This window comes from Eurosta solidaginis, chromosome 1 (assembly GCF_040869045.1).
Source record: "Eurosta solidaginis isolate ZX-2024a chromosome 1, ASM4086904v1, whole genome shotgun sequence".
Classification (NCBI taxonomy): domain Eukaryota; kingdom Metazoa; phylum Arthropoda; class Insecta; order Diptera; family Tephritidae; genus Eurosta; species Eurosta solidaginis.
In genome coordinates this window covers 143687166-143705490 of record NC_090319.1, presented here as the reverse complement: position 1 = coordinate 143705490, position 18325 = coordinate 143687166, and the positions used below count along the sequence as shown (strand labels likewise).

The 18325-nt window shown below is 39.3% G+C and overlaps 1 protein-coding gene and 1 pseudogene across 1 annotated transcript in view; both read left to right on the top strand.

The window, feature by feature from the left end:
* The window catches only part of LOC137237997 (probable cytochrome P450 313a4), a 355606-nt gene that overhangs the window by 94841 nt on the left and 242440 nt on the right, over positions 1 to 18325 (top strand). The gene's annotated exons all lie outside the window — the stretch shown is intronic.
* Positions 14412 to 18325, top strand: part of LOC137238651 (serine protease inhibitor 77Ba-like) — a 37738-nt pseudogene continuing 33824 nt past the window's right edge.

Genomic DNA, 18325 nt, shown 5'->3' with positions numbered 1-18325 from the left:
TGAAGATGATAGCGTGCGACAACATCGCGAGCTTGGAGTGGCTGGAGGAAGTGGTTCCAAACCTCCAAAGGCAAGACACGAACGCGCAGTTTGAGGTGGTGGATAAAGCGCAAATCCCCACGGTACCAAAAGTTAAGGTATGGATACCATGCGTGATGAAGTCGGAGGATACACTGCGACTTCTGCAGAATCAAAATCCGAACATACCGACACAGGATTGGAAGGTACTTACTGTATCTCGGCCTACCGAGGAAGGTCAGTTCTACATCTTCCAAATAAACAAGCAGGCGAGGGATATTTTGTACACGCTGCTTGGCAAAATGTCCTTTGGCACTGGCCAAATTTACATGCGACTCAGGAAAAGAAATCCCGTGGATAAAAACCCTAACACGCTAAAGGTGGGCGAAGTCGAAAAGGACCTCAAAAGCCTAAGGGAAAAAATACAGGTGGAGGTCCCCGACGTGCTAGAAGAGGACCAACCGCTAAATGGTGCTGTGACTCGCACAGAGGAACACCCGGCACAACAGTCACGAGAGGCATGGTGCTGCGAGTCCTACAGATAAACCTCCAACACAGTAAAGTGGCATCGAGGGAACTCCTCCTAACGCTTGAGGAGGGTTCGTTTGACGTGGCGCTGATCCAGGAGCCGTGGCTCTCATCGGGAGGAAAGGTTTCTGGACGTAGCGCGCGCGGGTTTGGCGTTTACTACGCGCAAACGGAAGGACGGGTGCGAGCTGTAGTAATGGTAAGGAAACAGCTGCATTCATATATGCTGCCTAATTACACCACTGAGGATCTCGTAGCGGTGGCCGTTGAGCAAAGGAATAAGCAGGCATTTATCCTGGCATCCTGCTACATGGCCCATGCTGCGGAGGTTCCACCGATTGAGGGCGGTTGGTCATAGGCGCAGATGCAAATGCGCACCACAATGCGTGGGGAGGAGCAGATACGAACGAGAGAGGCGAATCTCTATTTTGTTACATCCTGCAAACCAATTTGCAGATAGCCAACAGGGGAATGTACCTACATAAATTGGTCCAACATCCAGTAATATTCTGGATATTACATTGAGCTCCGAGCTTGATATATGAAGGTATGATTGGATGATCCTTTATAGACCATCCTTTTCCGACTATGCGTATATCAGCTTCAGCATCCCCCTAAAGAGGGTAGAGAAGGGAGGAACCTTTAGAAACCCTAGGTCAACGAACTGGACTAAATTCTAGAAACATTTAGAAACAAAACTGGTACAACCCAAAGAGGTTGCTAATGTAGAGGAACTGGAGGAGTCGAATGAATTCCTAACAAGGACGCTTATGACTGCGTATAACAAAGCTTGCCCTCTAAGAAGATTCAGAGGAAAAGCAAAGCCGCCATGGTGGAGCAATGAGCTGAGTCTTCTAAGAAGACAGGTAAAAGAAATGTTTAAGCTCGCGAAGACCGCGGAAAGTAAAGCGTATCGGGACGAGTACAGGGATCTACTGAAGATCTACAAGCGTGAAATTACCAGGGCGAAGAGAAACTCATGGAAAAGTTTCTGTACGGTCGTAGAGTGCTCCAGCGAAACAGCACGGTTGAAAAAAGTCCTAGCAAAGGGAAACATAGTCCAGGGACTAATAAAGAAAGAGAACGGGGAATGGTCACGTAGTAGTGAGGAATCCCTTGAGGTGCTTCTCGATACACATTTCCCATCGGGAGACGGTTCAGAAGAGCCAGCAGACATCACTCACACTTCGATCACGGAGCTAGTAGTGCCGGGCTTGGTGACCGATACCAAGATCGAGTGGGCAGTGAAGACGTTTTCTAAGTTTAAATCGCCGGGCCCAGATGGTATTTTCCCGGCCATGCTACAAGTCTCAAGTAGGGCGGTCGTGGAATGGCTTAAAATAATATTCGATGTGTACATAAGACTGAATTATGTACCGCACTCTTGGAGAACTGCTAGTGTAGCTTTTCTACCAAAGGCGGCGAAGATCGGTCACATGTATCCCAAAGACTATAGACCCATTAACTTAGCATCATTGCCGCCCTTTGAGAGGCTGATAGATGTGTACATAAAGTCCAACGTGGATGAAAAGCTACTCTCCACAACACAGCATGCGTACACCAAAGGCAAATCGGTAGACACCGCATTGCATAGGGTGGTAATATGCATAGAGAAATCCCTGGAATATAAGGAGTATGCTCTAGAAGTCTTCTTGGACATTGCCGGGGCTTTCAATAATGTTGCAAAATGGGCGATTATGGATGGTATTAATTACATTAAAGTACATCCTACCTTAATCAGATGGATCGGCTGCATGTTAAATTGCAGAAAGATTACATCACAATGGGGATTGTATGAGGTCACGAAATGAGTGGACAGGGGCAGCCGCAGGGAGGGGTGCTATCACATCTGCTGTGGACGCTGGTCATCAACGAACTGCTCAAGCGAATCGGTGAGGGACCCGTAAAACTTACGGCTTACGCAGATGACGTTCCAATTGTCATAAGTGGAATGTGCCTTCCAACGATTAGTTCTTTGACGGATCGGGCGCTTCGGGATATTCATACCTGGGCATCTAATGTCGGGTTGAAAGTCAATGCGGAGAAGACGGATATGGTCTTGTTTACAAAGAGGTACAAGGTCCCAAATTGGACCAGGCCTAAGTTAGGCGGGGTGACCTTACAGGAGAAACCTTGCACATATCTAGGAATCATCCTGGACAGTAAGCTGTCATCGAAGCTCAACGTGGAGGAGAGGGTCAAGAAGGTCTCAACGGCACTCTATGCATGTAAAAGAATGCTGGGGTGTACGTGGAGCCTATCGCCCTCTCTTTCTCATTGGGTTTTTACAGCGATTGTAAGCCCTATTCTATACTATGTAGTTCTTGTTTGGTGGAAAGCCACACAAAAAACAACATACCTCAAAAAACTAGAGGGGGTATGCAGACTATCGATGCTTAGTATTACGGGAGCCCTGAAAACAACCCCGACGGCTGCACTGCATGCCATTCTGCACATTCCACCTGTAGACCTGGTATCAAAGAACAAAGCATTAACGACCGCAACCAGGCTCGGTGCTTCGTGGCAGCTTGAGCGCCGACCATATGGCCATAGTAGTATAGTGTCATCAATCACAAGAGGAACAGACTACCTGATTCCCTATCTGCGCTTCGAGGGAGATCTTAAGGCCACAATAGAGGTGGACGGTTGGCGCAAAGGTACGCAAATGGCGGACGAGGCGATACATGGGTACACCGATGTTTCCAAAGTAGTGGAAGGAGTAGGGTCTGGGGTATACTGCGCTGATCCGGAAATAAGCAGATCCTACAGGCTGCCGGATAACTGTAGCGTTTTCCAATCCGAAATATTAGCCGTAACCAAAGCACTAGAAACCTTGGAAGAGAATAGCTTAAGCTGCAACCGTGTTAGCTTTTATATTGACAGTCAAGCAGCAATTAAGGCAATAATCTCGCAAAGCACAGCATAAATGCATGTCAGAGTGTAAGCAGTCTCTGGAGAGAATCGGGACAGGGAGAAGCATACATCTATATTGCGTCCCAGGGTATATGGGAATAGATGGGAATGAAAAAGCGGACGAACTAGCTAAAAAGGGCGCATCCCTTGAAGCTTGCTCCGTAGGCGTCCCAATTAGATTGGGCGAGAGGTGCTCATGATCGACCAAGCGGGAAAGGCGTGGGTTCCAGCGCGGGTCTGTAAAGTGTCGAAGATTATGTGTAGGTCTTACAACCTTAGACTAACACAGCTGCTTCTATCATTAAAAAGAAAGGACTTTAGATTCATGACGGGTATTCTGACTGGACACTGCCTTCTGGCGTCACATGCCTTTAAATTAGGCTTGGTCAGTAATATCAGATGTAGGAAGTGCGGGTTGGAGCACGTTTTGTGCTCGTGCCCTGCATTTGCCAGGCTAAGACTCCAGCTATTAGGAGTGATACAGCTGTCAGATCTAGAAGCATCAAGTGGCTTAAGTAATAGGAAGCTTCTAGTATTTGCCAAGAGGACGGAGTTATTTTATAACATGGTTTTTGATAGGGTTTTTCAGTTTGGTCGGTAAAACAAACTTCTGGTAACACTACGGACTCAATCAGTCTATGTGAGGTCCTCATAGACGGGCCAGTTCAACCTAACCTAAGCTATTAAATAATAAAATTTTTAAAATGTTAAACATTTTAACCAAAATAAAAATATTTTTAAGAAATTTAAAAATTTTAGAATAACAATTTTTATAATACAAAAGCCATAAATAAAATGGAGTATTTGGAATAAAGAAAAAAAATCAAGGAAATCTTATTGGAATTTACACCTTATTTACTGAAACAGGAAAGCAATTACAGAAGTTTCAAAATGTCTTGGTGGGCAAAAATAGCCCAAGGCATTATGATAGCCATAGCTGGCTACGAAGTAGGTAAAGGAAACTCTGAAACATCAGAGAATAGAATTGTAAAATATGAGCCACCAGACCAAGTGGACACAAAAACCATCCAAAACATCACAGACATTTGGCTGGGTGCTCTAATATGCACATTACGACCATTAATCATTGCAATAGCCGCCATACTCAAAAACTATATGAAATTTAAATATAGGCAACTGAATAACATTACATAATTAGAAATTTTCGTATATTGAGTAAATTGGATTTTTTAAAAAATATTGGAAACACCCCATTGAGTGGGATGGCAAAGTAATTTTAGACGCAGGAAAAGTAGATTACGAAAAAGAGTTAGAATGGTTAAAGCCATTTTGGAAAAAGATAGGCATGTGTTCTCTACACAATTGAGGATGTAAAAAATCCCACAACCAGGGTAGAAGAACCCATGAGAATGATTAGAATGGTATTCCCCGATAGGGCTTAAAATTAAATTATAATAGCGTTGGAAATTTTTTTTGTCTATGAATAAATAAAACTAATACAATACATGAGTTAATCCTTAAATTATTTAGAATATTATATGCCTTTCCCTGATAGGGATCAATAATTAAAATTATAATAGCCCTAAGAAAATTTTATTTGTGAAATAAAATCGCATAGAAATAAATTTTTAACTATTTTGTAAAGAGAATAAACTGTACTAAGCTATTAAATAATAAAATTTTAAAAGTGTTAAAAATTTTAATATATTTTTAAATTTTTGAGCTAAAGGCCAATTTAAATAAAAAGACAACTTTTGGTAATATAGTTGTATAATTTATTCTTGTCGATATTTCGGCTTTATTCTAAAGCCATCTTCGGGACTAGGGGTATAAAATTAATTTTAAAATGGACACTGCCCACTGTGCGAGTGCTTATCGCACTTTGATTTTGAAACAACAACAACATACACCGCGCTCACTTAAATAAGAATATTCAGCATCCAGCAGGGGGTTGATATGCATGCTAAGTTATGTCTTATTGTTACATGTATTTTATTATTGTAAAATTTTTGTTTATACTTACTGTTCTTGAAAATTTGTTTACATTTGCGGTATTCTGTACATTTGTTTATTTTTCATGCTTTCGCTTTTTGTACCTTCAACACAGATTTTTGGCCATTGCTAATTTAGTCGATCGAACATATTTATCTGAGTAAGTCGCTTATTATATGTATATACGTAAACATTATGATGAATACGTTCTAATGGTTTGTTTTTTTTTATACCCCTAGTCCCGAAGATGGCTTTAGAATAAAGCCGAAATATCGACAAGAATAAATTATACAACTATAATACAAAAAGTTGTGTTTTTATTTAAATTGGCCTTCAGCTCAAAAATTTAAAAATATATTATTTAATATAAAGGCTATTAATTCTTATCAAAATGTTAAAACGGAGAGCACACCAAGAAAGCAACAACACTCACAAAGTGTACAAAACAATCAAAGTGAAATATGATACTCGGACCAAACAAACCACAAAACGCTACCAACAAATCACACGACATGTAACAAGATTGGCAGAATCAACAAAATTCTTGGAGAGGTGCAAGAGAAGCAGTTTAACTCCCAACTTCATCAAGAACTCAGCAAAAAACATCGAGACCACTTTAAACAACAACATATGCAGCAAGAAAATACCACGTAAGTTTGCCAAGATCATATCCACATATATCGACAAAGTTCAAATAAAACTTTTAAACATTATCATACGTATTAAGCATGAGCAAAGTAGAGCAAAGAGAAGAGAGATAACTGGCTTAAAGGCCCTAATCGAGCATACTCTCGACTCTCAGCATTCAGCTACATTTTTTCAAAGTGAGGAACTTCTGTTGCATAATCTCACGGACCGTGTTAAACAAACACAAACAAAAAAGTATGAAATCCTCACACAAAAAGAACAAGATAAATTGAATATTAGGGTGGTACCAAAATGGTTTTTTAATAATACATCTTTAGACATCCCAAAAGATATTCAATGGCTGCTATCTCTAGGAAGGGAAAATTTCCGATTTTTCAAGTTATAACGGATGGAGAAAATGCGATACAAACAGTAAAAGATAAAGAGAGGCAAGAAATTGAAAGAAATAATCTAACGGCTCTGATAGGTGATAATTTAAGCAAAAATACAACCTCATTGCGAGATAAGTTTACATGCCACACACTCCATTCCGCGAAATCATTTCTGAAAAATAACAAACAACCTTTAGTACTCAGTACTGATAAAGGTAACACCACTGTAGTGATGGACAGGACAGAATACTCAAGAAAAATGCAGGATATATTAAATAACATTTCCGCTTATCGAGTTCTAAAACGAGACCCGACGAACAAATTACAGTACAAGAACAACGAATTGGTACTTAAGATGTTCAATAATGGATGCATTGATGAAAAAGAAAAGAACCATTTAACGTGTAAAATCGCTATCACACCCAGAATTTATGGTTTGCCAAAAATCCACAAGGAAGGCATACCCCTTCGTCCGATTTGTTCGTCTATAAATGCCCCATCCTATAATTTATGCAGATATGTTGTCCGAGTTCTCAAAAATATAACGAAATCGTCTACATACAACGTTGAAAATGCCAAAGAATTCAAAGACAAGGTCAAAGACACATACATTTATGACGATGAGAGTTTGGTGTCATTTGACGTGGTTTCGTTATTCCCCAGTATTCCTGTTGATTTGGTGATTGAAATCATAGCCTCGAGGTGGAATGATATCAAAGACTATACGTTGATGAACAAAGAGTTTTTCTTAACAGTAGTTAAATTTTTGCATAAAAGAAAACAGATATTTTAAATATAATGACAAAGTATATGAGCAACGGTCAGGAATGCCTATGGGGTCACCAGCCTCGCCAGTTATAGCAGATATAGTTATGGAAGAGCTACTGACAAAATTTGAGCTAGAGTCCAAAGAAAAACCAAGGCTGCTAACAAAATATGTGGACGACATCTTTGCTGTTGTAAAAAAGAACACATTCAAAATATGATCCACATGCTTTATACGTACCACAAGAACATACAAATTACAGTAGTAATAGAAAGGGATGGTCAACTCCCCTACCTCGATACGTTAATAGTCAGAAAGAATAATAAGTTACTTATTGACTGGTATCAGAAACCAACGTCTTCTGGAAGGCTGATAAGCTACAACTCCAAGCATGAAAGAAGGACAATAATAAACACGGCGAAAAATTTTATTAGAAGGGTTCTCACAATCAGTTATGAGGTTTTCCACGAGAAAAATATTAAAATAATTAAAGTAACCCTGGAACAGAACGACTTTCCCAAAGAGTTAACAAATAGACTTATTCACAATTTTCATACCACGAAAAATAATGAAGAAAAAAGAACGGACGCGGCCAACAAAAAGTATTTGACAATGGAATATGTTCCAGGATTATCGGAGAGGATAAGGAGCTCCAATCTATACGACAAGGATAGCTATAATCTAGCGTTCACGTACAAAAATACACTAAGGCAAGTTTTTAATAACATAAAGGATAAGATCCCCAAGTTCGAGAAATCTGACGTAGTTTATCGAATCCCATGCAACGGCGACGGGTCCCGCGTATGCGAGAAGGTATATGTAGGGACAACAAAACTCAAGCTCATGACAAGGATTTCCGATCACAGGTCAAACATAAAATTAAGGAACAGTTTTTCAGGAAATAAGACGGCCCTATCTGCCCACTGCAAAGATACAGAACATCACCCTGATTTTGAGAACGTAAATATATTGGAGAAGGAAAAACATTACCAAAAACGCTATACCTTAGAAATGCTACATATATTGAACACTCCTAGTGAAAAACGAATTAATTTTAAAATGGACACTGCCCACTGTGCGAGTGCTTATCGCAATTTGATTTTGAAACAACAACAACATACACCGCGCTCACTTAAATAAGAATATTCAGCATCCAGCATACTTCAAGACAACAACTAAGCAAAAGGGGGTTGACATGCATACTAAGTTATGTCTTATTGTTACATGTATTTTATTATTGTAAAATTTTTGTTTATAATTACTGTTCTTGAAAATTTGTTTACATTTGCGGTATTCTGTACATTTGTTTATTTTTCATGCTTTCGCTTTTTGTACCTTCAACACAGATTTTTGGCCATTGCTAATTTAGTCGATGGAACATATTTATATGAGTAAGTCGCTTATTATATGTATATACGTAAACATTATGATGAATACGTTCTAATGGTTTGTTTTTTTTTATACCCCTAGTCCCGAAGATGGCTTTAGAATAAAGCCGAAATATCGACAAGAATAAATTATACAACTATAATACAAAAAGTTGTGTTTTTATTTAAATTGGCCTCCAGCTCAAAAATTTAAAAATATATTATTTAATATAAAGGCTATTAATTCTTATCAAAATGTTAAAAATTTTAACCAAAATAAAAATATTTTTAAGAAATTTAAAAATTTTAGAATAACAATTTTTATAATACAAAAGCCATAAATAAAATGGAGTATTTAGAATAAAGAAAAAAAATCAAAGAAATTTTATTGGAATTTACACCTTATTTACTGAAACAGGAAAGCAATTACAGAAGTTTCAAAATCTCTTGGTGGGCAAAAATAGTCCAAGGCATTATGATAGCCATAGCTGGCTACGAAGTAGGTAAAAGAAACTCTGAAACATCAGAGAATAGAATTGTGAAATATGAGCCACCAGACCAAGTGGACACAAAAACTACCCAAAACATCACAGATATTTGGCTATGTGCTCTAATATGCACAATATGATTATTAATCATTGCAATAGCCGCCATTCTCAAAAACTATATGAAATTTAAATATAGGAAACTGAATAACGTGCAACAGCGCGTCTAAAATTTTTTTCTTTCTGCCCAAATTTCCAAACTCAAAGTTGAGGAAGAGCAATAAATAATTCAAGTAAATCCCACATAGTAAATTTCAAAATGTCGCAATCGACAACAAAGGCAGTCCTGCCTAAAGTTAGCAGCAAATCAAAATTTGCATAATTGAATGCTTCTCACAAAGATGGTCATGAAGCAATAGGAAATTCTAACAGTGGAAATAGGCAAAAAAAAAAAAAACAAAAAAAAAAAAACCAGCCGATAACAAACAACAAAAATGAAGAAAAGTCACAAAGAGAACCTATAAAAATATATGTGAAGTGCTTTATAAATTTGCAGCAATAAGACATGTCGTGCTCGTTTTCATCTTGTGATAGAAAAATTGTAGCGTTGTAAAATTTTCAAGCAACCAGATTGTTGAGGAAGTTATTAACTTAGGACAATATTCGACCAGGCATACAAGAAATGCCGGCAAGCCAGGGCTTGAAATTCATAAGGAAAACGCAGTTGTCCTGAGGGACAAATTGGTGAAAAGTGATTGAATATATACTCGAGTAGGCAAATTTAAAAGTAATAAAATGGTACCCAAGTTCTCTAAGATCAAACAATTGCACAAACCCAAAAGGTTGTGAAAGTGACAAATCGTGGTTATTAAATTAAATAATTCTTCATTAATATCATGACGAATCTGTCGTTTTAGCCGCCGCAGAAATCGCATGACACACATAAGATCAAAAATAGATTGCTGGAAAATACGAAAAATCCAAAAAGTATAAATATATGAAAAATTTTTGCGTCCCCTGTACCTTCCTTCTACTCACTAGCCGAACTACTACCAATACATAGCTACCCTGCTCTTCCGTCTACAACCCCTCAATTGTCTAAGCAATTAGTTACCGATTTAACTGAATAAAAGGGAAAAGCAAGTGAAAAAAAATCTTTTTTATTTAAGAAAATAAAATAAACACAAACATTTATTAAGCTGGGTCTCATTTAAGAAAACCTAACAATTAACGAGGTCATAATTTACATAATAGGAAAAATAGAATAGGAAAAGTAGAATAGAAAATACTAATAGAAAATATTTTTAGTTTCACCCATCTGCAAAATAAAGAAATAATAGTCCATAGGAATAGGATTAAACCAACATAAAACATCTGCTACCAACTCGCATAATTTAATAAAAAAAAAAAAAAACAATTTCAACAAAAGCTTTCCACTTTACTCGTCAAAACAAAAGTCAGCACAATAGATACATAAGTACAGAAAATGTAAACAAACAAAAAGAAATTCGCGTTGGTATCAAGTTACATTAATTCATAAATGTTAAAGAATAATTTGTAAACGCAAGCCGATTTTAAGTGGGTCGACACACTTAAAAGTCAGTCGTGTAAAACGAATTTCAATAAGTAACACTTGATACGAAACATTACTCATAATTATAAATATACAAACATACAAAATAACATAAAGAAAATTAAATAACAAAAGTCAGATTATTAGAAACAAATGTAAACAGAAAACAATGTAAACAGACTCTTTACTTCCCATATCAATTGACCGCCATGCAATAAATTACAATAGAATACTAAAAGCATTAAAAAAAAAATTTGTAAACTGAGGCAAACCTGATTTTGAGGACCAAATATTGACATAAAATTTCGCCCACACAATATTATCACGGCAACATAAGGCTGGGCGAAGCCGCAAGATCAGGCTGAGCGAAGCCAACAACGCCATCGCACAACAGACAGATTACATCAAGTCAAGCACACAAATGCACAACACAATAAAACAGGGCATACCAACTCCAACAGCAAGACATATAAGTCAAAGCACAACTACAGCTTCTACCGCATACAACCGATCGTAACGCAATATATCGTCGTGCGAGCCAAAATCATCAACACATCGTCTATAATAGGATGAACACGGCAGGACAGAAGTCAGTCAGCACGGAGCTGTGGTAGCAAACGGCTCTAAGCTGAAGCATAATAGCTGGCAAGTAGGTTTTAACCAATGTGAGACATCATCATTCATATTAGACCTGAACTAAGCCGTACTTGAGTGTTGCTGCTTTCCCCGCTCTTTATACGCTTGAATTTGCGCACCACCGTACCGTGAGCCATATCGTATCAACGCGAGTGAAAGAGTTGCGAACGAAGAGCATTACGAAAACGTCGACGCAGCCAAACCGCGCTAGCAACAGACAGGGCTGGCTCTACCATATACGCGAACTACTCGACCGCCTAGGGCACCAAGTTCTGGGGGGCACCAAACGCGATAAACACTTTTGTACTAAAAATTCTTTTTTCAAAAAAAAAAAAAAATTTTTTTTAGGGGCGCTATATTTAGTTTCATTAAAAAAAAAATTTTATTTTCACTTTAGTTATATGTTACAACACAACTTGTCTGGTCTCATGTCCAATTTAATATTTTGTTGACGATACCAATGTCGGTTGCGAGTGGCGAGCGTAGCTTTTCGAAACTGAAATTAATTAAAACGTACTTGCGTTCGGCCATGGATCAATAAAGGCTTGTCGGTTTAGCATTGCTATCAATAGAGCAGGAAATTGCGCAAAAATTAGATTTAAGTAAAATTATATCAACTTTCTCTGAGTTGAAGGCGCGGAAAATGAAGTTTTAGTAAACTCTATGATAATTAAAAATACTTTTGTGTATTATATTTTCGTTCTTTCGTTGAAAAAAAAAAATATATATGTAATATGCAAAAGAAATATTTTTTTGTTTTATTGACACTAAGTTAGAATTTAATATTTCTGATCTCTATTTTTCTGACCTCCCATTTCTTTCTATAAATACGGGAGAAAGGGGCCACAAATAATAATTCACCTAGAGCCCCAAATTCTCCTGAGCCGTCCCTGGCAACAGAGCCACTTCCGCGAGCCAGATCGGCGCTGTGGGAAATAATCGGATTTACGAGTGGATGGTGATAGCTCGTAAATAGGTTTTAACCAATGCTGACTTTGCCGACCCTCCACAGTTGACCGCGAGGCGACTCGCAACAGCGGCAGCTCCCCCCTTTACAGAGCGGCAATATCAGAAGAGTGTCGACAACGACAGCATCACATCACGACAGAGCTTCCATAACATAAAAGCGCCCACCACGAAAGCCAGCGAAATGACAGCACCAACTGCAACAGGGCGTTCACAGCGACAGAACACCAAGCAAGGCAGCCAACGCAACTACGAACGCCAGCATAGACACGTCACCAACGCATCCCATAACGACGCGCCAACGGGACCCGGTTGAACCGCTATCCAACAGGGGTAATCAGAATAAGGCATAGAAGACACACTTCACCAACGTACCTTGTGACCACGCGCTAACGGGACACGGGTGGATCCCTAGTCAACATAACCAACGTAGAGAAAGCCAACGCAAGCAAGCAGTCACGCCAACGGGACCCGGGTGGACCGTTACCAAGCCGGCCACGCCGCCCAGTACAAATACAAATTGAAGAGTGAAGTTCATTGGGTATAAGCAAACATTGAATGAATAGTGTAAAGTAAGTTAAATAAAGTGAATTGCGACTTGCAATAGGGCTCCAAAGTATAAATTTATTGTACGGAACCCTGGACATAGCGAGTACCTATACCGCAGCAGTTATTAGAGGAACATCGGGGCAAGGGAAAGCATTGTTACACTAAATTGACCAAAAAACTTACCATCACAGCAACCCATATATGAAATTTTCCTCATTTTTCGCTAATAAATGCATGCCTGCACGGATCCCGATGGCAGCAAAACCGCTCGTTCCACCACCGTCCACACTGTTTTGACCCTTCGGTCAGTGTCAAACGGCAGTGTGTTAAAAAGAGAATGAAACAGACATATCTTACCTGTGAATCTATACCAGAGGTCGCCAGCTAGTGAAATAATTATGCGCGCTCACTTCACGCATATTCTCTTTCGTTTAGTCGTCGCTGAACAAGCAGAGTAGCAACATCGGAGGGACTTATTGTTTATTTGCGCATTTCCAAAAATATATTTTGCAAACAAACGCACTCTGCGCATGATTTTTAATGGTTTAATGTTAACAATTTATTTTGTTTAAATTTTTCGTTAGACTCAAGCATATGGCATATTTACTATTAATTATTTTTTGAGTGTTAGCAACCATGCGTGCATATGTCCAACCTCATAGCTTTTTTATCAACAATCATTGTAAAGGTTTACAAGTAAGATATGTTTACTTAATCCGCTTTCTAACACTACGCCGTTTGCAGGGCCGCATTAACACGTAGGTAGAATAGGTAGTTGCCTGGAGCCCCCGATTTTAGGGGGCCCTCGAAAAATGAAAAAGACTTCTAAAATTTTCTTACAAACATAAAATTCTAGAGAATGAAAGAAAAATAGAATCAGAAATGAAAATAAATTTTACTCAAATAAATAAAACTCAATTGACCGGATTCAAAGGGAAAAGACCGACAAACTAGACAAGGTTCCTAAAAAGGACATTTCCGATTCATTTGACAAATTGTATGAGCGTGCAAAGAAGTGTATCGAAGTGAAAGGAGAGTATATTGAATAATAAAAAAAAGGTTTATAACTTTTGTTCAGTTGGAAGGTCATACTGGTGAAAGTCTAGCGAATCAAACTTTAAAGTTTCTTGCTGAAGACTGTGGTTTAAAAATTCAAAATTGTAGAGGACAATAATATGACAACGTATTAAACATGCCCGGGAAGTATAAAGGTGTGCAAGCAAGAATATTGTGTTTGAATGAGAATGCGATCTATGTTCCCTGTTCGGCGCATTCCCTTAATTTGGTTGGAGTGCATGTTGTGAAGTGTTGTTTTTATGCAGTAGGTCATTAGATCGCCATTATGCAGACATTATATAATTTTTTCCCGCTTCCACCTATCGTTGGGGCGTATTACAAAATAAAATAAACAATGAGAAATCTTTGAAGACATTGTCACCTACGCGCTGGGAAGCACATTCGAATGCGACGAATGTAGTTTACGATTCATTTGATATCATATTAGAGGCTCTAGAAATCATTGCTGATGGTGAATCACAAAATACAGATACTCGTTATGAGGCGACGTGTATCGAGAATGAAATGTAAAACTTCAAATTTGGTTTCATGTTGATTTTGTGGAACTCTATTTTGACTGCTATGCGTTCAGTGGGTAAGTCATTGCAAAGTGAAAAAGCAGATTTGCAAACGTGTGGTTTTTTGTATGGATTTTTAGAAGAGAGTTTAGTTTCATTCCGTGAAAAGTTCATTGATTTCGAGGAAAAAACCAAACAATTATTACCTGGTGTAGGTTATGCAAAAATTGTAAAACGTACTCGTCGTAGAAAAAACCAACCTAATGACGGAAATACTCCAGAAGTTGAATTTTCGCCTCGCGATGATTTTAGGACGAAAGGCTTCCTCGAAATTATCGACAATTTTCACAGTGAAATCAAACGACGTGCGAAAGTGTATATGGAAGTTTCAGAGAGATTTGCATTTCTCATCAACTTTTCTCTAAGTGATGGAGACCTCCACGAAGCTATAAATAATTTAGTTCGTTTTTATTCTAGAGATTTGCAAAAATTTTTCTTGAAATGAAGCAATTCGAAAGTTATGTCACCTCCAGATACACTGATGCACAAAAAACTCATAATCATTTGTACAAGATTCTAATGGAATATAAATTAGCCGATGTATTTCCTAGCACAGTAATAGCTCCTCGGATTTTTTTAAACATTAATGATCACAAATTGTTCTGCCGAACGATCCTTCTCGCAAAAGAATCAAAGCTGCTGAAGGAGCTTCAACGCGACAAGGGCGACTCGAGATGTTAGGTATTCTTTGCATTGAGCCAGGTTTATTGAACAAAATCGATACTGATGATATAATTGATGAATTTGCCGAAAACAAATGTAGAAAACGACATGTTTAAAATGTAGATAGTAATTTTATTGGCATTATTACATTGTGACAATAAACTTTTTATGAAAGATATAAGTTTGTATTTTTTAATCGATATGTTAGTTCGGCCCTGGCCGCTTGACACTGACCGAAGTCTCAAAACAGTGTGGAACGTGGTGGAACGTACGTTTGGCACTGAACGAAGTGTCAAAATTTCCGGGGTTTCTGCCATTGATATCGACGCAAGGATGCAATAATTAGCGAAAAGAGGTAGGAATTTCAGATATGGGTTGCTGTGATGGTAGATTTTGTCATACACATTTAATGTGAAATATATAGTGCATTATATGGGAGCTATCGTAAATTGTACAGAAGTCGTAGAATACGGTATCCAAAGACGTGTAGCTATATCAACATTAAGAGTCCAAAGACAGAAGTCAAGTTTTTCGACCCGTTCAAAAGTTATCCGCGAAAAACAGTACTACAGCTACTACACACCCTACTACACTACATTTATACACTATTTTGTACCAGAGTAGTACAACGCTGCCGAATAGCCTCCACAAAATATGGTCAGGTGAGCAAAGCTATGAGCGAACAGCTGATACATATCTTAATTGTAAACCTTTAAAATGTCAACAACTAAACCACAACCACTAGAGTTTGAAACCTTCCGTCTTTTGTCGAATGTAATATTTTAAATTTTTCCTATACTCTGTGCCATACTTTGCAATCGGGTCATAGCCCGGATCTTTAAATGTTTGAACTTTGAGCTCGAAATGAAAATATTTCGGTAAAAGTGAAGTCGAACGTCCTCACACCATTTATTATTATCTGAAATTGCTGTATAAATGTATTTTTATGAACTGTATAAATTTCTTCATCGCAAAATACATGGAAAGAAGCGGTAGAGTTAACAGATCTCGAATTCGTGTTTTATATGTGTATTTTTCCTTTTTATGTATATAGAATGGTAATCAACCGATTTTCTTGTCATTGTTGTAGCAGTGCTTCGCCCCATTCAATAGGAGCGACCGATCAAAATTGTCATCAATATCCTATAACGGGAGTTCAATGAAACTTGAAGTTTCAACAGAGGGGTCGATAGTGAGAGGGGTGTTAGAGGCGTTGGTTCCACATTACAATTGAAGGGACAGTTGGAGTCATGTAGGGACACATTGCTGGCAGGACATACATTTTGCATGTCGGGGTTGATTCTGGATAGGTGACAGTTTAACCTGTTACAGCACCCACATCGAATTTGAACTAGAGTGACGCGCGTTTCCCTGGGGAGAGTATTATTCTTTAAGAACTGGATTCGCCGAGTAATTCCTGGCATAGAGGTCCGACGCCTGCTTGTGGATATCACTGAGGGCATGCTTGTGCTTTTTTGCTTCATATGGCTGCGTTCTCAGGTGCCGTATTTCCTCATAATGCTTAAGGAGATGAGTCCTGCAGCCCCTGGGAGGTATGGCCTCATCAATCAGATGTCTGTTGGGATGCCCAGGTTTCTGGGAATTCAACAGAAACTGTTTGTTTGGCATTTCATTTCTCTCCCTAATGGGGAGTAACTACTCTCGCCTCATTGTGTACACCACCTGGGGACATAAAAAAGCCCGTAGCGGTTCTGAGGGCAGTGTTTTATCAGGCCTGTATTTTCTTCCAGTGAGTAACCTTTAGACTCGGCAACCATATCGAGGACGCGTAGCATGCAATCGGCCGGCCAATTGCTTTGTAAGTGGTAATGAGTGTTTCTTAGTCTTTACTGCAAGTGCTGCCGGCAAGATTTTTGAGGACTTTATTACGACTCTGGATTTTAGGTGCAATTGCAGTTGCATGCTCTCCTAAATGTTGATCCTGATCGAACGTTACATCCAAATTTTTTGGGTGTAAGACAGTAGGTAGTGTAATGCCTTCGACGTGGATGTCCAATATGGTCGACATTTGCCGAGTCCATGTTATAAATAAGGTCGCCGATGATTTGGTCGGTGGCAATGCCAGTTTTCGCAGGGTGAAAAAACTGGAGATATTAGGGAGTTTATTTTATTACAAAGCTCATCGATGTGTGGTACTGGGCCTGTGGCAATTATTATGCAGTCAGCGGCGTAGGAAACGATAGTGACTCCTTCTGGTGGTGAGGTTAGCTCGATATATAGAAGATAAAAAAAGCGGGGATAGGACACCACCCTGTGGTACCCCTTGTTTAATTCTTCTGAGTTTAGATGTTATGTTCCAAATTGCACCGATGCTTACCGACCAGACAGATAATTTGCGGTCCACCTTTTAAGATGTGGAGGAAGGGAGGACCCTTAAAATTCTTGCAGTGTCGAGCCGTGGTTGACCGTATCAAAAGTTTTTTTGATAGGTCTAGCGCAACGAGTACTGTCTTATGGTGAGGTTTTTGATTTGATCCGCAGTTTATTTGCGTGTTAATGGCGTTTATGGGGGTTAAGATACTTGGCTCGGATATCATATGTGGTTCCAGGCTCTGGATCAGGGACTGGTATCAGTCTTAGACCGGCCATAGTGACGAATTGTCACACGTGATTAGTTATCACGTCCTGCACGAGGTGCCCCTGCTTCTACTGATAATGGCGGATCTAGAGAGGACAACTCGATAAAACCTGCACCCCTGAGTCATTGTGCCGAGTTCAGGGGAGGGAGGATCCTGTTAAGGGCCAAGATCGGTACACAACGGTGACGAACTGGATTGTTAGGGACTTTGATTTTGACTATGTTTAGGAATTGATGACTTTGGGCTGGTAGGTGCGGTATTCTGCCACCTTAGTAGGTCGGAGTGAAACTCTATCGAAACGGCTGGTAGGCTAATGCTGCATCTGCCCACGTGCCGTTAAAACGGCGGGCCTCAAGGTACGTTCCGGCTCCGTCGCCGTTAAGTTGGTGGTGTAGGTGCGGTTGAAGATTTTCCCGCTTTGCGTCTGGTCTGGCTCTGAACGCATTACCCATAAGGTAATGCGTCAAGTCCCGCGTGGCCTCCCTGTGCAGCATAGATAACCACGGGACCGTTGAAGGGCGACTACACAATCGGCTCCGGATAGCGGCCTTGAGGGGGACTTCTTAGAATGGACACGAATATAAACAAAAAGGAGGGTAGGAGTGACGGCGAAGGTCGTTGTGGTGCGAGCGACACGAGAGGTGCGGAGAGCGCT